The sequence below is a fragment of the Anopheles stephensi genome, chromosome 2 (genome assembly GCF_013141755.1).
Source record: "Anopheles stephensi strain Indian chromosome 2, UCI_ANSTEP_V1.0, whole genome shotgun sequence".
Taxonomy (NCBI): Eukaryota; Metazoa; Arthropoda; class Insecta; order Diptera; family Culicidae; genus Anopheles; species Anopheles stephensi.
Window position 1 is genome coordinate 22826603 of NC_050202.1, and position 25085 is coordinate 22851687.

Sequence of the window (25085 nt, forward strand, 5' to 3'; positions counted from 1 at the left end):
TGTTTGAGTTACATCCAGCGCAACAGAGAACGAACGAGGCCAGCATAGAAGCGATGGGGAGGGCGAGAAGCTCTCAGTACCTTCCAAACTGTTTTTCCTGAAGAAAATCGGAAAGTTTTGTCGTCTCACAATCTGGCCCAGGGATACGGTGGCGGTACACATAGTGACAGTGGGTTTTAAAACTGCCAAAAACTCTCCACAAACGCGACGTAATCTGGACCGTTGTGTAGGCAGCAGCACTTGCTCGCTGTCAGTTTGGCCGGAGGTTCAGTTTTTGACAGGTCAGAGAGTGTGCTACTCTCGCGGGGCCCGCCTTCCTGCATGAACTGCAATTGACTGGCGGCGACCGAACCGGAAGCCGGGCCAAACTGCCGAACGATAATGGGTGCCGATGACAGCGACAAAAACTGAAGAAGATATTTTGACATGACTTTAATGGGGCTCTCTTCCTCGGCAAAGTTGTTACTAGCAAGTAAGTAACGACGGACTTCTGCTGATGTACTTTTTGGATGTGATGGAGCTCGTGAAGGCCAGGAACGAAATGGAACGCGCCACCCGAATGGTTAATCAGTCTTGGACGGGTGGTCTTACTTTGCTCAAGGAATTGTTATTGCCGAAACGATGAGCCGCTGGGAGCGAAGTACATCAGGGAAAAAAAGAGAATTGCAGTGCGTCGAGCGCAGAAGTTGTAGTAATGCTGTAAACGGCCATTTCCGCTTGGTAGTGCCGCACGAATGTGTACTGCATGTGTCTGTTGAGTTTTTAGTAGGGTCATTAAAATTCGTAGAAATTGCTTTCCTTTTCCCCCGCCCCTGGAGCTCGTTATCAGCATCGTATTCGAATCAGCAATTCGCATCATCCGAGGATGATGACGGTGATGTTGTCGGTGGCAGCTAGACGTCTGCCGGCGGACAAACAAGTCCATCGTCTGCCCTATGTGTCGTCAAAATAGGTCTCGTACGGTGTTTGGCACAAATATAGCGTGGCCGAAAACAACGTTAATCTCGTCCGATCGGGGTTACGTGTCATTGCTGGTGGTGGTCTCGCTGCCGCTCGTTATCTCAGTGCTCGTCAATCGATTAGGTACTAGTGTCACATAAGTAGTGCACTTTGACAGTAACTTCTAGATTTAATAATTAATCATAATTACCACATTAAAAAGCGTTACAGAGCTCATCAACAGCCTTTTGTTGTGTTGGTTAAAAAAAGCCACCTTGTTGTTTTGCTGCCCTCCCCTCATCCGATTGCTCTGCGACCATGCGATGGACGATTTAATAGTTTTGTTTTGCTGTAACGTCATCCGCCATCGACAAGGTGGTGTGTGTTTGTTGATAAGTCGCTCGAAAATAACCTTCGCCTTTCGTCATCCGGAATTTCGCGAGTTGCATCAGCTGCACCCAGCGAGACGGAGGTCGGATGTTGATATGACGGAGCGCTATGCTATTTGTTTAATTGGCAGCTGTGTACGAAAAAAAAAAGCAGAACAACTCACACGCGCGTCCCACCATTCGCTAGGCGTGTTCTGTCAATCAGGAGCGGAAATAATCGTCCACCAGAACGTAGTGAAAGTAGCTTTCCGGATTGCATCATGCATGTGCAGGTGGGTAATTCCTATTTTATTTTTTCCTAAGAACCTCACGAATACATCTGGTGCTGTTGTTAATAGAAACCGTGGCCATCAATTTTCTGATGCAATGTCACTGGGACTTTGGTACCAGGGCACGCCAACCACGTGGCTTTGCAGCAAGGTTGCTCGGGAGTTTGTGTGACCTCACCTAGCAACAGTGGTCCACAGAAACCGCAAGGAACCGGCACCCTTCCCAACCTGCCTTCTAGGGCCATGGCTTGTGTCACGAGAGCACGCGCACGTTCATGTACCGACCACCGGTCGGTGGCCGATCGCAGGAGTTACAAGGGAAGGGAACGCTCTAGAAGCGCGTGTACCGCGTGGTAGTAGTACCTTGCTGCTGTTACCGTTTTCTTAGGTTGAGTCAACCTCCGACCTTGAAAAAAATTCGAACCCAAGTGAAGCAAATTGATAGCGGAGCTACGTAAGCTATTTGTTTCATTGCTGATAGTAGCCCGATATCGCGGGCTACACATCAGGAAGAGGAACAACAACAACAGGTTGTTCGAAAAAACACAAAAAAAAAAAAACACTGAAGAAACAACCATCTAATCAGAGAGTGGTGACCGATGACGGGAAACGAAACTCGAACCGCTCTATTAATAGCCGTTAATGTCAAAACGGGTTGGTAAGCAGCGTGCAGTAGGAACAAAACCAACCGTTTGAAAAACTGTCAGACGACCTGGTGCTAGGTGAGTGCTGATTAGGGGGCAAGAAAAAAAAAACCCGGCATTAGTCACATCACAGTAGGCAATGATGCGTGCAGCAGCGGTTTTGTGTGTGTATTAGTAGGTCGCGGTTTTCGCACACCAAATTGGCCCGGCTAAAGTTACGCGTACGCGAGCACAGACACAAGCGTACAGGGTCGTGCCTCCGCGAGTGCGGCCGGCGATAAGGCTTGTGGCTCATTATCAGGCGCAAGTAATCGTGGTGTAGTTTGCGCGATTTTGGTTTCTGTTTTTTCTTGCTGCCCCGTGTATATGTTGCTCCTACACACAGGCAACGTTGGTTGGACTACGTGAGTGGACGCACCGCGTCTATTGAGGTACCCGTAAACAAGCGAGCCAGGCCAGGCAGAAAAGGTGATGACGGGTTTTGTGACGATGAGAAACCTTCCTTGACCTTCCAGTGTTCTGGTGCCGAGGTAAGGTAGACGCATCGAGAATGAGCACCGGGCAAGAGTGAGCCAGAGCTAAGAAGGTAAGCTGTTTTTTGTTTTAATTTGTTTCACTCCAACAGCAACCCCATGCGGCCATGATATCATTTTTCATCTCCGGTGGTTGGTTTGGTGGTAACGATAAAAAAAACCTCTAGAATTCGAATTTCCAACCACGCGCCTTTCACTGGCCCTGGGTCCGTCTCACCGGCAACAACATGTCCGAATTTATTGGACCGAACCGGACCGTTTCGATTGCATCATCATCATCATCATTTGATATGTAAATGATTCCTTATTTTTTAATGCTGCTGCAGTAGAACGCAACGAGTTTATCTTCCCTGGGCTGGTCGTTCCATCCCGAGGGAAAACCGTTGACTACGGGTTCCGGAGCAGCTGATCGAACCGTGAGCGGAAAGACAGCTGAGACAGACAACCGCACTGCAAGTCCTGTTTTACATGTGTTTCGTGTGGCGCAGGGAAAAGGGATGCGCTTTTTTAGTGTTTCTTCCAGCGGGGTTTCTTTTTGCCCCATACGCAATTTGCCTATAACTGCTGCTGTTATAATAGCTAGTGCCCAATTAAATGGCCCGTTCCGCGTGAGTCCATGGAGAAGAGAACCGTTGAATGATAGGTGAGTGGTGATAACTCGTACGCAACGATGACTACACACTTAAGAAGAGATATAAAAGCATTTTTTTACTATAAAGTCACGTTAGTCATCTCTATATCTCAATATTGAGCAATATGATGCGCGAAATGATCCACTTTTCGGATGATGTCATGAGCAATTTAAAATCAATTTACCTTTTCGTAGTGTTTGATTGTGATGAAGCTCTCGAAAGAGAATTTCTACGCAAATTTATGTATTACTCATTACACTAGAAAAATCGCTGTCTGATAAACCCTGCACTTTCTTGATGCGTAATGTTATCTTTTAACTGACGCTTCCACTGCGTTCGACGTTTTGTTCTTCCTCTTGCTTGCGTAATTCCCAAACGTTTCCAAAGGCACTGATTAATCGTATGACAGGCAGCATTCTACGAAAAATCGGGCACGAACGCCTCTCCTGATTAAACGTGTTCTGTTACGGGCCACACTGTTCTGTTGCTAAGCGCATCGGACCAACGCAACGCGAGCCACACCACCGTGTAGTTTGCTTTCGATCTCTGAATCATTCGTGCACAACATCTCGTCTGGGGGAAGCTAGAAATAAAAAGGCGCAAGCCCAATATGGTGGAAGTGGAAGAAGATCCTACGCGCGCATATGTTGTGTGTTACTATCCGGAGCAACCAAGTTTCCAAGGGGTTGTTGCTTGATGCAGCTCAGAATTCAGGTCGATAGACGACGATGGCGATGATGATGATGATGAAATTTTCGTATACTCCTTGACACTTAATCAGACCGTTATCTGGGATGACGAACTAAAATCCCCACCCCCTTTGGGCTGCCACACACTTGTGCAATTAATGGTGAACAATTTCAGGGTGAACGGGTGTCTAGCACTGCTGTTGACTAATTGGGGAGGTATTTCTGTTGCTGGACGGTTAGAAACAGTTTTGTTTGTGCTACCTAAAGAGATGCGTGTTCTTGTTTTTTTTTGGAGGTCGAGTAAACAAGATCCAACGGTCTTTACAAAGTGGGCATAGTATGGCGAGCGGGCTACTGGACAACATAGGGATTTTCCAAACGATATTTACAGCAAAGTTTTGAACAGATTTAATTAGAGAGATTTGGAGGTTCGTGTTAGATCACAAGTGATCGATTTGAACATATACTTTGCGTAAGGAATGGAGTCAGGTACACCTTTTATGTTAAGATAATTGTAGAATAATGCAGTGTAATTCCCTCCATATTACATGCCTATTATTTGCTGGAGTTTTAAAAATATTTATTACAATATTCTTTTCCAACTGTTGAAACATTAGATTCGTCGAACGCTTGGCCTTCGATCTAACAAAGTGAACGATACTCATATATCAAGCTGTGCAGACTTGGCCTGTTTTATGACGAAACTTTGATAATTTTTTCAACATCTTTGGTGACTCAAATAGACTGTGAAAAGAACTTCGTGTTCTTCCTTGGCACTATCCAAAACCTTGAAAGGTCTTGGGCCTGCCATTTCTGGCTTTCTGTGACTTGATTTTACACGTAGGGGAGACGGTCTGGTTTGCATGGGATTTGAACCCCAGTCCTGTGCCGTGTGAAAACTGGCGCCGCTGTCGCCTCAGTCGCCGGATCGCATGAATAGCACAGCAGTAAACATTTGGGCTTAGTTTCAATTTCTCATCAATGTTTTCTAAATTGCTTTTTGTTCAACCAATCTTCAACCTCAGGAAAATCGCTCCACAAGTCGGTCTATGACTAATATTACTTAATTAACCTTAAACAAAATGGTATTTTTATCATATTATTTGAAGCTTACGTGTCCTTGTCCTCAAATTGCTCGGAGTCTATGAAACTATCGGAGCCCTATGTCCTTCAATGAACTCATTCTATTTTGTTTCTGTCTTAATCCTTTATATGTGGGTGCATCATCTATGCAGGAAATAACATTTTATTACGCTACACAGCTTTTAGCTAACTCTTCTAACGCCTTTTTATTCTAAGTCAGGTGCGTACAGTTCTGTTAAGGACTGTAGTAAGTATTTTACTGTAGCTTGTACTTAATTGGTGCTAGTTTGCTCCTATGATAGCTTTGACAGATTGATTAGCTATCCCAGATAACCCTGGAAAAGTTATTTTTGTCCACGTCCGCATAGCTTACTGTCGAAGTTTCTTTAGAATTATTTTAAGAACTTTAACTTGCACATCTTTGAAACATTAGATGGACATTACATGCATCTTCTAGAATCCACTTTATGCGTGTGTCTCTCTTCATCCCATCTCTGCACGCTGTCTCCTTTGCCGGCAGCAGGCTCCCTCGTGCCATAGTTGTGTACATCATGCGAGACCCATAAATAGCCACCGTCTACCGGGGTAACTACGCTTGAAATAATAAACCTCCGACGGTTGTCTGCGTCGCCGCGCGACATACGCCGAGGGCCGGATACAGCGTAGCCAATTTCCTGCACAGAGGCTTCAAGTTGCGCACCGTAAGGAAGCGTTCCTGGAGCCGCTCACACATGCAGCATGTGTACGCGGATAGTATGGCGTCAATGGTTTCACTTGAGCATCTTCAAGGAGATGCCATGGAGACAGTGAACCGATAGCGCGCTATACGATATCCGCCTGCATCCGTATCCTGATAGTGGTGAGATTTCAGTTCCCGGGGGATGCGCCCGGCGGGATGCATAACATCCCGCTGCTTGTCTGGGTCCTGGGAGATTCCGAAGATTCCGGCTAGGAGACGTTAAAATAAACAAATAATAAAATTATGGGCAGGTACTTTGCGGTGAGGCAATATGAATTGCTTTCGTGCGTTGTCCCTTTCTTAATGGGACCCCGTTCCGGTGGGCTAGCCTGGGTCGCTTTCTTACCCATCCCAAGGTAAGAATTGTTGTACCTTTTTTTTCTCTCTCTCTCTCTGTGTTCTCTTGGTGTCTCGCTTCGGCCCAGCGAAGGTTCTGTCTGGGAGGGATGTTGATGGAATCTTCCACATTCCGGCTAGCAAAAGTGCATCCAGAGATTTCTTTCGTGTATTTGTTTATCTGGCTGTGGCAGTTTGCTCGGTGCGCTTGGCAACAGGGAACATTCTCTTAACACAGGGAAGACAGAAAAAAGAAAGCCAGCAATAACCACAAGCAGAGAGCGAAGGCAGACGGACATGCATAGGGCCACAGACAGGGAGCGGGAATCTCTACAGCAAAGTCTGGGAAAAGGAGGTATCGGGAAAGAGCACCAGAAAAAGCAAGGATCAACATCTTTGACACACCAAGCAACACAAAACATCGATAAGAAATTGGAATAATAGGCTAAAGCGGGGATCGGTGTCCCGAGCCTTGAAAAAGACAACCTTTAAATCCCGAGGACTCGTCGACGTCGAGCAGTGTACCGAGGGTCGGAAGGAACTGACCTTAGGAACAAGTGGAAGTGGCAGCCAACCATCGAGAGGGAATCATAAATTGCACGTGTTTCAAAGCAGGGAGCTCTGAGCTGGAACATAACCAACCAGGCCAGGTCAATGGAAACAGTTCCAAGTTAACACCTCGTGATACGGAGCAAAGGGAGAATAAAAAAAAACATCCGGAGAAGCTCGTTTGATTTATGGCTGTCATTATCGGCTGTTGTCCGGACAGCAAACCGGTGACCAACAGAATGTGATTGGAGCCCGAATGTAGGCCAGCTAGAAACATTTGGTTCTCTGCAGCCCTCTACTCTACACTACAGCAGGTGCATTATTGTTTTAGGTGTTTTTGCGATCTTTTCCTGCCCTGGCCAAAGCGGAAGAGTCCACCCGATGCTTCGGGTGTTCGGGTCTCCTTAAACAAACACATCATGATATGGTCCAATATACTAGATATGTTTTTATTTCCTCTCTCCACGAAAACTCTGCCAGGAACGTCCGCACCCGGAACAACTTTTGGGCCAACGACCCGCTTTTTTGCTGCCTGATCGGACAAGCCTCGTATCCTGTGTCACGTCACGCCGGTCACGTCAAACGTGGAATGATTTATGAACTGTAACAAATGTTGCCAAAAAGAAAAAACCGGGACGAGGTGTACAAATCGATACGAACGTGGCCGTGTACGGCGGTCGTCCGCCTTTCTTTCGGCAGGACAGGAGCATGAAGAGTGAAAAGTGTCACCACGGTACGACAGGTAGGTCGGAAAACAAAACCCATGGACGGGGGTTTGGTAATCTTATTTTCTTACAAATCGGTGAAATGACCAGAAAATGATAACGATTTTACACGGACACGTCGAACGGTTTCGGCCAAACCAGGTGACCCCCAGCGTACGGTCCTCCTACATGCGATCAATCACTGTGCAGCTCAACATCTGCAGAGCGACTGTAAAACCTTGTAAACCCAAGGGTGCCCCGCATTAATCCTTTTTGCCCGGAGGATGCCGAAAGATGTCGCCGCCGTAACACGTAACAGTTGGCCGGAAAGAAAGGCGGATGTACTTCGCATTAGGGCACGGTTCTGCTTTCTTCCGTTCCAAAGTTTCGACCGCCGGGGTATGGTTCTCATTAGGACATCCTCCACTCGGAGCTGGAACGGAAACCTTTCCCATATGTCGCGCATTCGTCCACAGCCCTTGACGAATTACGAACTTCAAGAAATGCATCTTTCTCCCGCTGCCTGCATACGGTGGTGGTCGGGTTTTCGGAGTGTCTCCCGCATAGCCATCATAAGCTACTAATTTATGGACCGCGTCACGCTACAGCTGTGTGCCGGAATGTGACGAAGGCACTGTCTCTGGCCCCTTAGCGGGGCTTTTGCTGTTGATGAGATTTTTCGACCCAGACTCCGACTCCGAAAGATATGTGTGAAACATTTTAATTTAATTGATACACTCACTAGTACACACGCTGATGCGCCACTGAATGTGGATGTGAAGGAAAGAAAAGTTGTTGACTATTTGTTGACTGGCTCTAATAGTGTGTCAGGCGATCAGTGTGTTCTCTGCTCTCGGTGCCATCCATTCCCGCATCCGAGCTGTGCTGGATGCGTTTTTGTAGGCCTTTTTTTCCCCCTCTGCGTGGGAAACTAAGTGTACGTCAATATGAGGTCGGTAGGGGCGGTGTTCGTGAAGAAACGTGAAAGACGTTTGGAAATTTAGTGAGGAGAAATGTAACAAAAGTCAACCCCAGATCGAGACTAATTTTGAGTTTAGAGGGTTCGGCGGGGAGGCACGAAGATGGGTAGAAGCCACACTGCATCAGTGAAACAAATGTTGCATTTTTATCTGGCGTCGGAAACATTTGTTCACAATTTCTTCCCTAATGCTCTGGAAATGGAGGAGTGTGGTGAGGAGCAGTGGAGCACTGTGTTCTAATTTTTAACTGAGTGACGCATGTTTGACGGACGTTCTTTTAATGGAAATAAATGGATTTGCTTAACAAACAGTATGCGATTGGATAAATGGATAGTTTAGAAGGCTTTTTGATAGTGAAAATTTTAAATTGGTTTAACTAGATGAGTGGTCATTGTCATTGTTTGATTTCCATTAGATTCGAAGATGAGAAATTATATACAAATAATTGGTCTTGATGATGCAGTTGAAGGGAAGCCGATTTCTAGTGCAAAAATACCGGTATCAAATCCAGAATCATCCTCGCTTACACATGACTGCCAATAATAGCTACGAGTTATGAACAAGTCAAGACAAAGAAGCCAAAAATTGTAGGTCAAGATCTTGTGGGAGCCAAAAGAGATGACAGCGATGATAAGCTTATTTTCTGAAGGTTTGTCTTATACAGAGCTATGAAATTTTACCAATAAAATAATTTCTAGCCGGGATTATTGGTAAAATATAAGCCCAAGGTGTGTTGAAAATATGGCATAGAGTCGTCGTAAGGAATTATGAAAACAATTTTACCTCATTTAATCTTTTATTTGGACAATACGGCATCGGACCATAATGCTTAATAAATAATAATAATCTTTTCTTTATAGATTTGTTATTGTATGATAATTTTTTGAATAAAAGAAAAAAAACAGAAAAAAATTTGTAATAAAAAATGAAAATAAATTTTTTAACATAAATTTTATTGGGTTTTTTGTAAAAACTATCCCATAGTTCAGAGATTAGCGATTGATCTGTTCCACGATTATTTTTCTTGGGGAGTTAAGAGTATGGGAGTACAGGACCCTGGCAGAGTGTTTGGCACAGTAACACCTTTCGTACGGGCAATAAAGCATTTTTGCTGAAGCAATATGCTTACTTCTAATTTTTAGTAGAAAGTATCACTTCTTTTCTGTTTATTATTTATCGAAAATATGACATTACGGCGTCCGTAATAGCTGTTACGATTAATAAATAATCGTACTTTTAATCAACACTGTCTTCCCGACTAGCATCTATCAAACCGTGTGTTTTCTGACTGTTTTGAAGGATAACTGTCATAACTGTCATGTTTTGAAGGAATGGCTGACATGAACTAAGAGGTCGTTAGGCCAAAGAAGAAGAAGAAGAAGAAGGAGAAGAAGAAGAAGGAGAAGAAGAAGAAGGAGAAGAAGAAGAAGTTAAATTTGCTATTAGCCATGTCATTAGACATGCTAAGTTGATAAAAGGGTGCAGAGTCGTCATACTATTGAAAAAAATGCAAGCAAAAGTATTATTTTTCTGACACTTACATTCTAATAAGAATTTTATGTTTCAAGAAGAGATTTTAGAGAGAGTGAGAGAGAGCTAGCCATTAGAAACACCATACGTGAGCTTATTTTTTCGTTCATCATCAATCATCAAAATCATCTTGGCCTTAGAACGATTACTTCTAGCGAATGAAACAATTACTTGTAGCTACTGTTCCGCAAAATTACATTAAAGTGCGTACGGAGCTAAATTTCTCACCCGACGATAGTTTTTTTTCTGCCCACCCTAAAATGCTTCTAATTTGTACTTACTTCAGAAGGCACTACTGAAACCCCCACCCAAAAAAACAACTAAAGTGCACAGTAATGCTTCCAGCCATAGGCTCTTCACTTTTTTGTTCTCAACTCTTCTCTTTCGCCAACTTGGTGTGTGAGGAATTCCACGAAATTTCATACGTGCGTGTGTGATTGATAAACGCAGCAGAATGTGTGTCTGTCTGCTGTCTGTCCGATTTCTTTTTGTTCAGTTCACCCAGAGCCATAATTGCAGCGGAAACCCATTTTAGTTTTCTGATTCGCAATCATACCAGTATGTGTGTTTGGAGCAGTAAACAAATAAATAGGCACAAAAACTAGTGCTTCCATTTTCGATTTTTCCTTTCCAACCAGCATAGCAACTCGGCCGCTACTCAGCTGATTGTTACAGCGCTGGTTCCTGCTGGGGTGGGTTGAAGCTAATACCCTGTGGGCTGTGATTTTTTTTTGTGTGAGGCCTGTGTGTGTGTGTCTACAATCGCTTCACCTAGAAAACTGCTTGTTCTGATTCCCAGAAGCAGCCGGCTTCCACCCTGCCGATTCAGCGTTCGGAACCGTAACGTTGGAACGGAAGTAACCTTGAGCGCTGGGTATGGTGGGTATCCGAGGTAAAGAACGGGCGGGTGTGTACAGAGGTGAGTGGAGGTGAGTGGTTGCCTCGTAATCACTTCTTGTGGCCCATTAGCGCACACGGAACTCCCCAAGAGACTGATTGCAGCGGCATTAGCATGTTACGCATGTTCTCTTTCCTGTTCTTTCCCAAGGCACCTTCCCAAGACAAAGGCATGCCATACATGCGTAAGGTGCTCGAAGATCACCCGCGCTCAAACGGGGAGGGCACAAATGGTGGCATATGGGCATACCTGCTTCGGCTCATTATTACCCTTCTTTATCGGACGCTCACTGGCTGCACCACCGTGGTTCCATGTTCTGCGATGCGATGCACCGATGCTTCCTTTCCTGTTTGTCGGCTGCAAACACTTTGTGTTCGTTTGCATCTTGACGAGCATGTGTGATTCATCCTATTGCTTGAACACGGCCGTCCCGAACGCGGAAGTGAAGAGCAAACGTACGCCTACAGAAAGAACCACCAGAGCCACACAAGTTGTCGAGGCGCTTCGGTCAGAGGAACTAAAGCATTAGCCAACGAAATTCTTCCAACTCTCTTCGCCCTTTAAATGGTAGGATGGGTTTTCTTAAGGTTGTGTGTGACTGGTACGGATGGATTGATTGGATTCTGATTGAAGTCGTCACATCAGCTTGCTTGGCCATAATCTTTTGTCAGCTGAGAAAGGAAGAGCTGTAGAGTTCTTTGTTCAGGTTGAGATAAATTAAACTGGTTTCTCTTGCGCTCCCCACTGACGTTTAAGCTCCCTCACAGGGAAAAATTTCTTGATGAGAATTTTATTAACTGCAACATTCTTGAGAATACTAAATGTGTAAATTATAAAAAAAAAACCGTAATGCTTAAGGAAGAAAACGTTTCAAGACTGTTCTCCTTTGGAGGGTATAATTACTTCGTGCTGGTAGAAAGAGGGCGAGCATGGTAATCCATGTTAATGAATGAAGGCTCTTTGATGTGGTGCTTTGGTGCTGCTTCTTTTTTTTCCCTGGAAAGTAAGAAATCAATCAAAGAAGGTTGAAGAGTTTTTTGTGTATAAAACCACTTTTTGATTAATAGAGGAAGGAAAAAGAGAATAAAATCATATGATGAAAAATTATAAAAGAAGAAAGTCAATGATTGGAAAGAAAAGAATAAAGTTGATTGATTAAAAGATAGATTTTTTGATTAAAATAGTAAAATATAGGGATACATTTAGAGTCACAAAAATGATACAGTGAAGTGGGAAGTAACTTTGTTAAAAACGTTGATCGAAGGAGAACTTTTCCAAAATGCAATATAAATGCGATAAATACAGCAAACTCAGAGTGAAAATAAGTTCGAGAAGCTGAACCCCGAAATTTTGCTATGTTCAAGGTACAGGGTTTTCAGTTGATTAAGGCTGGAGTCACTGCTCAGTCGTTTACGACTAGTCATACAAACTTTGTATGGGATTTGACGGTTGAGGTAAGTTCATATAAAGTTTTTACGTCTAGGTGTATACGACTGAGCACTGCCATATGTCAATATGGTCGTTTGTAATGTCAAATCAATCAGCTAATATGTCAAACGCGACATGTCAACAGCAATGTCAAAAACAGCCGTTTAAGTAGTTGACAGCCTCTGACTGTGATCCTACTAAAATCATAGAAGGATACAGCCTCTAGAAGAATAAGAAGTAATTGACATTTCATTCTTAAAGCAAGATCTCGCTTGCGTTAATATTACTTACTCTAATCAAGCAAAGGAACGAATCTTTTTTTCTTGTTGATTGTTGCTTGCTAGAAACTTAATCACTATTTTAATCAGATTTTAGAATCTCACGTTTGTCAGCCGATAAACGTTTGCGGACTCTTCAAATGTCAATGGGATAACGAATTGTCACATTTCTTAAAAATTTTAATGTCCAATCATCAGAGTTTGACAAATCTAGAATCAAATTGACAGTTGCACTTTTTATGAATTTGAGATGTCAAAATGAGTAGATAGTGATTACAAACAATTGCAAACTTTCTCTTTGGCAGACATTTGTTGTGGTTTTAAGATCTGCTACGATTACAATGTCATCTGCTTTTGAAAGCTGCTGTAGAATCTATGACAGAACATCCGTACTGTCGTTGAAAACAAGAACATCCTTCTGAAAAATCCTGAAATAAATTTGTTTTTAATCAACCAGCATACCATAAAACCGAACATAAAAATAACAAAAAAACACTAAATAAAATATGAAGAGAAAGCATTGTAATCAAACGTTACATCTGTGAGGTGTCCTCCCTCGCGTTTCACGCTCCCCTTCATCCCTTTACGTATTTTTACCCCTTTTCTCCGCTCATCGGACAAACCCGAACGTAAAGGATTACGCAATAAAAGTCAACTTCATTTGTGCGATCATTATCGACCCCGTACAAATTTGGTCCCGTTGCTGCCTGCACACTACGAATCCCGGAATATCCGGAACGAACGCGGGATCGGTTCGGTTCCGAGTGCATTTTGAAGTGTGGCCGGAAGTGGAAGAAAACGGGTGGTCGGGAAAGTAAAAGCCGGCTGCAAAAAAAAAACACAGGGTGTTGTACACGGGGACCACCAGTACGAGCGTGTACGGCCAAAGGGGTTAAACTGTGTGCCCCTGTGTGTTGGAGTTGATGTCCTTGGGTGCCTCAGTTCCCTCAGTTTTCAGTTTTGTGTGTTTCGTTTTCCGTTTTTTTTTTTTGCTAGAGGATTAATAAAACCATCTTCCTGTCGTGTGCTTCCGGGGCACAGGAATACGGGAACGGGTTGATTTATGCTGCCCTTTGCTGCGGTCGTTTGGTATTATCGAGGCGCAGTCAATTAGGTATCGCCACACCACCCGGCAGGCTTAGCGTCGGGCCCGGCCGGTTCGTACAATGCGGATAAAACGGTTGTTTTTAGGTGAAAATATTTCGAATAAAAGGGGTTTTCTTTTTCGCCTCGGTTATTATCTCCCTCAAAGCCTACCAGGACCGCTTTGCGTTGTCAGTTCTGGTGGTGTGTATTTTATGATTTTCTTTTATTTCTCATTGCGTTTTTTTTGCGTTGGGTGTTTGGTAAGGGAACTATAAACATTGAACGGGTTTTTGCTCATCAGCGATTTAGGGGTTGAATACGCGGGAAAGGGATGGCGAGTAGTCGGTCTAGCTAGATTATGATGTCGCATAAAATGTATGGTAACTGCAACACGGTATTTAGTATGGGGAAAATAGAAGAAAAGCTCAGTGAAACGCTGTTCAAGCATGAAAAAACTAAAGAAACGGTAAAACAACAGAAATGATTTTATAATTTCGAAAACTTTAAATAAAATAAAAATAGCTATAGAGCAAAATTAATGTAAGCCCAGAAATAGAAAATAAAAACAGCTCTGGCGGCAAAATAAAAGCGAAAAGGTTTAAAATACAATGTCAAACAATGAAAGCTACTGCGAAATTGTTGAATTTCAGGAACAAATGTTGTACACGACGAAGATAACACAAATTTGATATTAAATAAAACTCTCCGAAGTGTCATTAGTGAAAAATTAAAGCAGAAATGGCTAATAAACAGAAATAAAGTAATAATAGGCTTAAGCTTCTTCTTCTTCTTACATGGCACTACAACTTCGACAGGTCTCGGCCTGCCACATTTCTGGATTTCTGTGGATTAGTTTTGTCCGTTGCAAAGTTGTCAGCCCTGCGTACGGGAGAGGCGGTCAGGATGGGATTTGAACTCCGGTCCTGCCGTGTGAAGCCCGGCGCCGTTATCGCCTGTGCCATCGGATCGCCCTAAATCGGCTTAGCTAAGCAAATATATAAAAAAAGTAAGAAGATCAAACAAAAGAAGAAAAAATAAACAAACCAATATCTAACAATTTCAACAACATATAAAAAATCAAATTATGACAAGTGGAAAAAAAGATGAGAAATGAAGAAACCACAAACAACAACCATAAAAAAATAAGCAAGAGAAATAAATAAAAATAAAAAAGTATGAAATAATACATGTGAAATTCCGAAAATAAAAATAAACCAAAACGATTATTGGTTTAAACACATGAATAGATAACAAATCTCTTTGAATAAACAATCAGAGTAAGTTAGTTTTCCAGAGTTAAGTTAGTTTTTCACATTCGAAAATGCAAATGAAGCCTAAAAATCATCTAGAAGACAGAAGGATTTACAAACAAAACGTGTATATTATGGAGAAGAAGCTTAAAAAATACAAACAGAACGAGAAAAGGATAGTGAGTAATAAAAGCTATAAACTATTTATGAAAAATGGGAAGACATAACCCTAAAAGTTTAAAAAGTAAGAGATGAAAAAAAGTTTAAAAGGGTAAGAGAAACAAAAAGATAAAATACTAAAACATTTATTCAAATGAAAAGATACTTCTTTAAGTTTTTATCTTACAACCTTAAAATAATTATTGCGAAAAAGTTACTTTTTGATATATTCATTCTGATTGATTGATTTTTCTATACTTTTTTAAAATTCTTCAATCGACTTCAAAGATGCGTGTATGGAGTCGATAAATGCAGGCAAGCTTTCAACTTGAGAACCCTTTTTCCCCATTTAGTATCTTCATTTTCCTATCAAAGAAGAAATTAGAACACCTGGCCTAAGAATATCGCCCCCTGTTCCTTTTTCTGAGTTAATATTCTTCTCATTTGTTTATAGATAATGATGATGATGATGATGATGTTGGTGATATTGGCAGATGGAAGAATAAAAAGCGCCCAACTCCTGCATCCTGCGAGGGACGCATAAGGAAAACTTTATTACACCGAGAATCGAAACCCGCTGCGTACGATAATGTCGATTGATTTCCTTTCGTGCGGCGTGGCAGTTGTGGCAGCCATTCATTCGCGAGCTCGGGGCTGAAATTGAAAAGAGGCAAGTGTTATGACTTACGGCTAAATGGGGAACGAAACACGAATTGCCCACGAAAAAGCTGGAGGTCATTTTCTGTCTTGTTTTTTTTTTGGGCTGCGTTCGATGAGGCCCAATGAGGCTTGAAATGATGTACCACACGGATGGACGTACCAGTTGCGTTCCGGGGCACATCAAGCCGCTTAAAAAAAATCGTAGGGGTTCCGTGGTTCCAGAGCCTACAAAATATACACAGAACTACCCCTTTTTTTTGAACTCCGGGTTTTGGGTGAAAACGAAATGGGAACCACACGCAGGAACCGGTCACGCATTGACCTGCGGCATAATATATTTATTACTTCCGAGAAGAAAGCTTTTCACCACGAAAGGAAGGAGGAGAGATGGAGCCCTAATATATCCTCCCACCAGCGAAGCCTTTTAGTCCTTTAGGCGGCATGGCTGGTGGGAGGTGATTTCTCTATTTTGTCTTTCCGCTTCCGCGTTCAATATTTTTACCAAATTCGGGGAAGGAAATGAACATTTGATGATAGTCCTCAATCCTTCCATTCCGCCCGGTATGGGCCTGTCCTAACAGGACAGCAATGGCGCTTTCATGACAGCAAACTATTCATCGTCTATCCACGGTTTAGCTCAACCCACCACCCAAAACAAAGCCAACCAACCAAACAAACCTGGAGCCTTCCACGTGCCATCTGCCGATCTGGGGTTCGCCTCGAAGGTTACAAGGTGAACCAAGGTGAGGTGCACGTGAGAAAACGATTTAATTCCCCATCCCCAAGAGTGCAAGTGAGTCATTATTTCCCATTCGTCCTTACCTTGCTTTACTTCGTAGTGCGGACGAAAGGGGTTTTCCCCGAAAAGCTGGATGATAAGGTCTGCCGGTATCGCTTTTTAACTGCCATTTGCCATGCCGGCCGTTGTTTGCCAAGCCGTGGCAAGCCAAGCTGCCGGATCCGGAATAGGTGATTATTTGTTCGCTGTTTTCTGGGAGGGGGATTGGGGGGGTATATCGAAAATTAATATCCACTGCAATGTTGTGGCTCCCGTGTGTTGGGCTCCCGTGTTTCGGTATTTTATTTTGGGCGGACCGAATGATTTTGGGCCTTCCCCTGCTGGTGGTGGTGATTGCCTCCACAGAACCACAACAACAAACCGGCACGATGGAGTTTGGTGGAGCGATATGGGTTTGGCGATTGCGGTGGAAGCAATTGGATGTTGGATGTGTCGGGTTTTGTGTTTTGGGGGGCGGGGGGAGTTGAGCCAGGGGTTCAATGAACAATGGTAACAGATAAGCTTGGGTTCTAGGAAAAACCGGGCCGATGGTGAATTGAGCCGGTGAAGGTGCTGGTTGGGAAAACGATTTTCATCCAATGGATAATGAAATGTAGATTAAGAGAAATATTAGATTATAAAACGTTAGAGGTGAGCGTTAGGCTGAAAACAGAATAAAAAATTCGACAAATAAACGTTCTATCTTAAAAAACAAATGTGTAAAATATAGAAAACTAAATAGAAAATAACATACAAAAGACAGCGAATCCCCTAGAGAATTAGTAAGTTCATAACTATGAACATAAATAATTAAGAAATGAGAGAACAAGAAAATTAAACCGATCGCAAAAATAAAAGAAAATTAAGGAATTTTGAACTAAATCGATAAAAAGGAGTATTGAGGAGTAAAACAGGAAAAGAGTCATCAAAACATCTAAAGCAATATTTAGAAACGGAAAAATTGGAATTAAACAGGAGTGAACAAAATACATAGATCAGAGCAGCATCGAAAAGAGAACAAACAAAAGAAAACAGAAAAGGAAAAAAATATCTTCTTCTTCTTCGGGGACACTTCAACCTCACATTTCTGGCTTTCTGTGACTTGATTTTACCCATAGCAAGGTTGTGAGCTTTGTGTACGGGGACGCAGTCCGAATGGGATTTAAATCACGATCCTGCCGTGTGAATACCGGCGCCGCTGTCGCCTCGGTCACCAGACCTCCAGAAGACTCCTTTGTTTAAGTTTTAAATGCGAGCAAGGAAGTGCTAAATAATAATAAAATAATTAAATTATAGAGGAAATAAGAAAAATATTTTTGTTTTTAAATCAGGAGAAGCTCAGTCAAAATGATGCTTCAAACCAGAATATATTTTTACAAACGAAAAATTTCGTTTTTATACGTGTCGAATGACAAACGTTATATATTTTGGAATAAGTACGAGAGTTTGACAAATCGTAATTCACTCTAGCCTTAAGACTTTCTTAGACTTATAAGTATGAACAAGTAAAAGATAAAAATGATAGTTGGAAAATAAAAAGAAACGATGAAAGTCGTTGATTAAGTTGTGTGAGTGAGATAAAAGATCAGATTAGATGATAGGGAAATCAAATGCCTTTTCAAATCAGATGATATTCTCATAGTAGCCATTGATGTTGTACGCGTCCTTTCAGCGGTCGGGTAAGTGCGTGAAATATCAACGGCTACTTTGACAATATCCTCTGAGGACATCACAATAAAAGGTATTTGATATCTCCTGCCTTTGTAGCCGTTTCCATATCAACAAGATTTGTTTGCCATTTCATCGAAGGAGCGTACAATAAAAATGGATACTTTTGCCTTATCAACTGAAAAACCCTGTAAAAAAACAAATGAAATAAATGGTAGAATAAAAGTAAAAGTTAAAATTTAAATTATTTGATAAAAAGCGTATTTTTTAAAATTTATTTATTGTTCTCGGCTTCACGCTGTATTGTCATTGCAGCATATAATGACGATAACAAATTAATTAAAAAAGCATAAAATTTATTTATAAAAACTATTTTATTCTTACTTTGCTTCAAACTAATGTAACGAAAGTAAAACAAAAAGATGAGCTAATGATTGAGTGGCATTCATATTAAAATGAAAAAAGCTCATTACAGAATTAACTTGTCACAAAGTAATTTCGAAAGTTTTTTTTAACAATGTGAGAGGGCAGCAAAGCAGTAAACGATTTACTTTTAAAACAAGTTATTTAAAACTTTCCCTAAAACTAGGAGTTTAACGGAAGAAATGATTTTAAAATCGTTTAACGTACACACGAGAAGCAAATCAACACAGCAAAACACACACACACGCTCAAACGGCACACAATTCAGTAAGAAAAGTTTAACCATGTTTCCCTTAAAACAGCGGAAAATCAATTTAGAAGTTTCGTTTGTTTTTCTTTCCAGTTTGCACTGCTGTTTTCACTTCCGCCGTTGAGTGTGTGTGTGAGAAGGGAAGGTTTTTTTTTCGTTCTTCCTATTGCTTTCTTTTGTTTTTTTTTTCTTCATCCTATTCTACCAGTGTTTCCTTAACTTTGAATCTTATTCCGCATCCGAGCGGATAATGCAACCGGCGTGCGCGATTTCCACACTTTCGGCCAGGATGTACCGGGCGCGAGCAGGCGGCCGGCCGCGGAACCGGTTCGAGTTTATTTCGAAACCCAACTTCCTCCACGTGCGCACAAGTTTGATGATATCGATTTGAAGTTTTTCCCTACGTGAGGGCACACGTGTGTGTGTGTACGTGCCTTTTTGTTTGCTGCTTCTACACTTGTTGGGTGTGTTACATTGTAACTCGCTTTATCTCGGCTTCCAGCACGCACGATTATCTCACGACTACTTTGCTACGGAAAACGACTTTTCCGATCGTTTACCTTTTACCGAGAAAAGTGAAAGAGGCAACCCAACGAAAAAAAAAAGAAAAGAAAAACGGTATCAAAGGGACATAAAGGAAGACGAGTTTTAGCCTCCGTTTTTCTTGTATGTGTGTGGTCTTGAAGGTGCGTGTCCTTTTCTGTCACCTTCCCACAGCTGTGGGGAACCCACAGCTCGCCACGATGGCAAAACTCGATACGGAAAACTCGGTCGACCTCGAGCGATCTGTTTTTCTTTCCTCTTCCAATCTCAATCCAACCCGGCGGGGGGATGAGGAAAATTGTGGCTAGCGTGTTGGGTAGATAAAGTTTAACAATACCTGTTTATACCGTTTCAACCCGGCCGGTCGCCCCATCCTCTCAGAAAACCCCCCCTTAACCCGCGCTAAGCGTTATTTCATGTAAAAACGGACGGTGAAAAACACGCCGAGAGAGAGAGAAAAAAAAAGGCAGCGCCGCAGGACTCAGAACGGAGCCGGATCCATATCCGGCTGGCTGGTTGGGTTGGTTTTTCGGAATGGTTTTCCGGTAAGAAATTCGGGTACGGGTCAAATGGGCAAATGGGAAAAAACCGGGCAAGTTTTGGGGACCGAACGAAAAGAACGAGAGAGAGAGAGAGAGAAAGAAGGAGAGAGAACGGTTTCCATCCGTTTTCCACCAGTGACATATCAAAACAATCAAATCGAAAACACGAAAAACATGTTTAAGGATCAACGGTAGCAGCGTAACATGGGCAGGAAAGTTTTTGCCTTTTTTATTTTCCTCGTTCCACGGGAGTTGAGTTTTCCTTCACCTTTCACCCCGATCCACGGGCCGGAAGTGTTTGAAGCTCGCGCCAAGGAAAATCCGAAAGCGTTACCGAAAATCGAACCGGTTTCAATTCAAAGGAAAATTGGAAAGCTTTCCGATGGTGTCTCACTCTCTCTCTCGCTCCCTCTCCCCCCCCCCCCTCTCTCTCTCTCTCCCTTTGGTGCAATTTTCCACCACACTAATTTCACTGCGATCCTGGTTTAAGGAAACGGAACTGGGAAATGCCGCTTTCGTGCTGCACTGGAACCGTTACAGGAATGTGGAAAAACCATTTGCCAAGGATTCGACGACGACGGACATGGACATGGTTACGGGGATGTAATACGCCGTCCGCGTGTGTGTGTTTGTGTGGGGCTATCTTAAAGGTGTGCAATGAACCGTGTGCTATCAAAAGTAATGGAAGGCTACACGCAATCGACTACAGTGGCCACCGTTTGACGAATATGAAAGGACACGCGGGAAACAACAAACCCCTATCTCGGGTGGAAAACTGGCCTTTTTTTTGTTTTTCGGAGCAGAGAAGGCGGAATGGAATGGCGTGTGTAGTTATGATAAAAACACACGAACGTACAATACTGTTGAAGAAGGTTTTTCCTCCGTTCGGTAATCGGTGGTGTAATGGTGTGCGAAGATAGTTGGTATGGTTGATTTGATTTGAAAGATGGATTGTCATATTTTTTAGGAATTTTATGAAATAGTAAAAAATATTTAAAAAATAAAAACTTTACGTTATAGCCCAAGTAAAAGTCTTTAGAAAATTGGGAATAAATAGAAAATTGGGAATAATAAGCGCTAAGAGTAGAACTTTACAAAATTGGCCATTTAATCATTCAGAGTCCAATCTCGGCCCGAGAGTTTCTTCGCCTACCACAGCAACTTTTCCTGTCTCGCTGGCAGAGCATGTGGGGGCGGACGATCTCTGGCGATTCCTTTTCTCGATCTCTCCGCAAGTGTCCCTGCGACCCGGCCTTGGTTCGGTGGGCTCTCTGTGGATCGGGCATTCATACGCATATAACTCTGGCTCGGACGAAGGTGTGTGGCTGCGGTGATGGATTTCACGATGTGGATCACCTTCTGTGGTCCTGCGTGGAGTTTGAAACCGCAAGACCCTCCTTGTTGGGCGCAGTCGAGGGCATCGGCAGACGACCGGGCATAGAAATAAGGGAAGTGTTGGCGACCTCGCATACTTGAGGCTCATCTACCGATTCGCCAGAGACAACGGTCTCATCCTTTGATTGCGCTTCTCCATTATCCATCCAATCAAATATCCGCCATTCCTTTTATGTTATTCGTAGTGTTGTCTTTGTTGTAAGTATTTTTGTAGTGCCACGAGTGATGCGTTGACGGAGCTATATCATCCGAGAGCGATTTTCATACTACCGTAAAAAGGAGGCTGGCTTTTTTCGTCTGTACCAGTGTGCTCCAAGACAGTCCAGCATTGGTACAGCGGGGTCGCCTATGTTGGCGTTGGGCTCGGGAGTAGTCGGCGGGTACAATCTCGTAAACAGTGGAGTCACTCCTGGTGTTGCGAGGTGGGATTCGCCGAACGCTTTAGAGCTCGATGTTGACTTCGTCGATCACGGGCTGTGTCATTGCTGGGCTGCTTGGAGAACATTGCACGCAGAAAAATTCATGTTTGTACTGTCCAAATAACTGTGCTTGTTTGTTTTAGTCCAGACCCACATGACAACACTTCAATAGATAACTGGATTTCCTTTCGGGACCTTCGATACATCTAGGCCCACCACTGTGTTTCTGGTCCGTTTTTTGTTCATGGAAGACTCTTGAGCTATTGATTATTTGGAGCTGTAGCACAACTCTTTGAAAAAGTCAATTGTATGCCGGAACAAACCTACATCTCATTGAACTTGTCCCATTCCTCTTCTTACGTGGCTCTAAAACCTCGAGAAGTCTTGGGCTTGCCATTTCTGGCTTTCAGTGATTTGGGTTTATCTGTAGCCGACTAGTCAGTCCTGCCAGTCTGACGGTCTGGATGGGATTTGAAACTCTGTTTTGTCAAGTGGAGACCGGTGCCGCTATCTGCTCTGCCACCAGACCGCCCCTGAACATGTCTATTGTACTTTAAAAATCCCGTTTACTGAAATCTTGTCTTGTGTAGTTTTTCTAGATTATTAAACCCTTTTTCCTACATTTGTACAATTTTATGTATACGTTTCACCCAATTTCTAGGCTCTCTTAATAATGATTTCAAACTCCTTCAACTGATCTAACTCCCTCTAAGAAAGCCCCTTTTGTCCACCACTCTAACAAAAAATGATGTCAAAGCATCCACTCGAAATTGGGCTGCATTATTTTCACTTAAAATGCTTTTATCTGCGAGAAGAATAATCACTCACTGGAACTGCATTTGAAATGGTTAAACGATAATGTACTCCATCCCAATCGTTAAGTGTCGGATAAGGGAATGAAAAATTTGCTCCCTGTACACTGTTGCAACACTGCTAGCATTGTCCGTGAGTGGAAAATTTGCAATTTTTCTTCCACTTAGAAAAGACAGGGAGACAGGGAGATAGAATCGGACCGAACCTTCGATAACTTAATAAATCATCTACCAGTCTGGTTTGTTGTGTGTGTGTGTGTTTGTGTTTCGGTTTACAAGAGGGTTAGACATAATGCGTATAAATTTCATTAGGAAGAAGGACACAACGGTGCCAAAACACCAGGCAGCCAGTGCAGTAGTCTCAGGTAGCTAGGTTGTCTCTCCTTATTTTTTTTTGCTCGTGGCTCCGTTGTCCAGAAGCGTGACAAATGAGCTGTTATCAACGAACATCCTTTTTTGGCAGGTTTTGTCTTTTCCCTTTTTTTTTTAGATTTTATTAAGCCAACCTTTAGGCTGGATCGGAGCGATCGTATCGGGATTGAAGCTGGCAAGATAGCCTAGAGAGCCAAAAAACACGACAGACACCAAAGGACAATTCTAGAGGTAATAGCGAAGGACAACAACAAGGAACGCTAGAAGGATTTGCTGCTGGCTGCTGCTGATGGTTGTAGTAAGGAAAAATTAATTGATATCTTCACTTTCGTACCTTTCCGCGTCGACGAAGGTGTTCCATCCGGGACGGTAAGTTATTCCCCCGTCGTTGGCATTTCGTCCTTGTCGAGTGTGTTTTTGTGTGTCCCTTGCTGCTGAGCGAGAGATAGAGACGCCTTCTTCTTCACTCTTCAACTTACCCTTCTTTGGACAGGTTTTACACTTTTGTTGGTCTTCAACAAGATCATTTGATTTTTAACAAACTTCTTCAAACTCAGGATCCCTTACGCCATCTTAAACGCTGGGAGACCTTAGGGATGCATCAAACTCTTTTCCTTCTCTCACTGTTTAAAGGTAGGACAAAAAAAAAAGTTTGATTTGAGGAAGGAATTTCTACTTTTTTAATTTGGTTTCTTTGTCCTGTTTCTTGTCGTGTCCCTAACATCTTCCCGTAACCAGTTCTCTTGAAGCTTTTAATTCCCACCGGTTGCAGGTCCTGTGCGCTGGGATGGTGTTGCTGTGTGGACTCCTTGTGCGTAGTAAGGAAGCCCTACAAGAGCGTGTCCTGGATGAGGGACAGAGGGAGAGAGAGGAAGTGAGAGGGCGGGGATGGGGACGGGTAAGGGTTGTTTACGAACTTACCCGCATCCCGTCCTTATTTCGGTCCTGATTTCACTTTGTTTCTGAACCCAAAACAAGCTGATTCGATATTAAACTGTCTCTCAACGACCACTGGCCATAATGGACACAATTCAACGTTTAAAAAAAATAAGAAAATGAACATGAAAACCTTTACCCACGGGGTGTCCTGGGTCGATGAAAACCTGGAAGAAGGAAAACAAATAAATACAACAGCAACAGAAACAAAAGCAGGACCAAAAAAAGCAATCAGTAAAACAAAAACGTAAAGGAAAAAAATTAAAACAAAGAAGAGAAAAACACTCACTTGTCCTTGTTGTGTATTAAAACGAAACAAGTGCAGAGGAAGAAAAATAGAAATACAAGGGCATCTAAACTCCGGCAACAAAAGAGAGATAGAAAGAGAGAGAGATACTAGAATAAAACAGTGAATCCGCCCGCAGGAAGAAAACTCTAAATGTGGCAAGTAGAAAATTAAATTGTCCTTTGTTTTCCCCAGTTTGCGATACTGGACCGGACCGGGTGACCATAAACTGAAACTAAACTAACCTTCTTTTTTTTTGCCCTTCGATTTTTTATTTCCTAAATCGTCCTTACAACCCCGCTTGCGACAAAGACGTAAGAAAAAAAAATAAAACAAAGATATAGAAAAGCGAGTGAAAGTCGTACATCCTTGATCCACCGGATCTCTCCGCTCATCGGAAAGACAAGAAAAAATAGGAAAAAGGGTTCGTGCCCCCCAAAAGTGTGGGTGCTCGTATTTTCCCTTTGTCGGGGGGTTTGAATCGCAATCGGGATGATTGGAGATTGTAGACTGAATTGAATTTATTTCCGCCAACCCATTTTCCACAATCCTCCAAAAAAAAAAAGGAAACCCCACCAGCTAGACCCGAAAACACACGCTGATGAGTCCTTCCAGTCACGGTTAATAGAGCGCGGATTGCAACAATCGTAAAACCAGGAACGGCAAGGCGACGGAAGAAACACACACACTAAGCTCTAAGAGCCACCCGCCGGGAATACTTGATTAATTGACATTGATTGTATTGGTTGTACGGTTTCGGGAGGGAAAATGGAAAAACAAAGGAAACACAATCCTTTTTCTCGGGTAAATGAAAATCGGGATTTTTAGTACGGTGCAGCTGGTGTGCCGGGTTCGTTTGTTTATTTGATCGGATCGGCAAGGATTA

General features: G+C 42.8%; 2 long non-coding RNA genes across 2 annotated transcripts; both read left to right on the top strand.

Annotated features, from left to right (window-relative positions):
- The first annotated feature begins 1829 nt into the window (after positions 1–1829).
- LOC118507449 lies at positions 1830–24166 on the top strand. Its single transcript, XR_004905638.1, has 2 exons — positions 1830–2827; positions 23096–24166. It is a non-coding gene; the product is annotated as an uncharacterized LOC118507449 (long non-coding RNA).
- LOC118507450 lies at positions 7513–8799 on the top strand. The gene is made up of 2 exons (XR_004905639.1): positions 7513–7544; positions 7669–8799. It is a non-coding gene; the product is annotated as an uncharacterized LOC118507450 (long non-coding RNA).
- Positions 24167–25085: the final 919 nt, after the last annotated feature.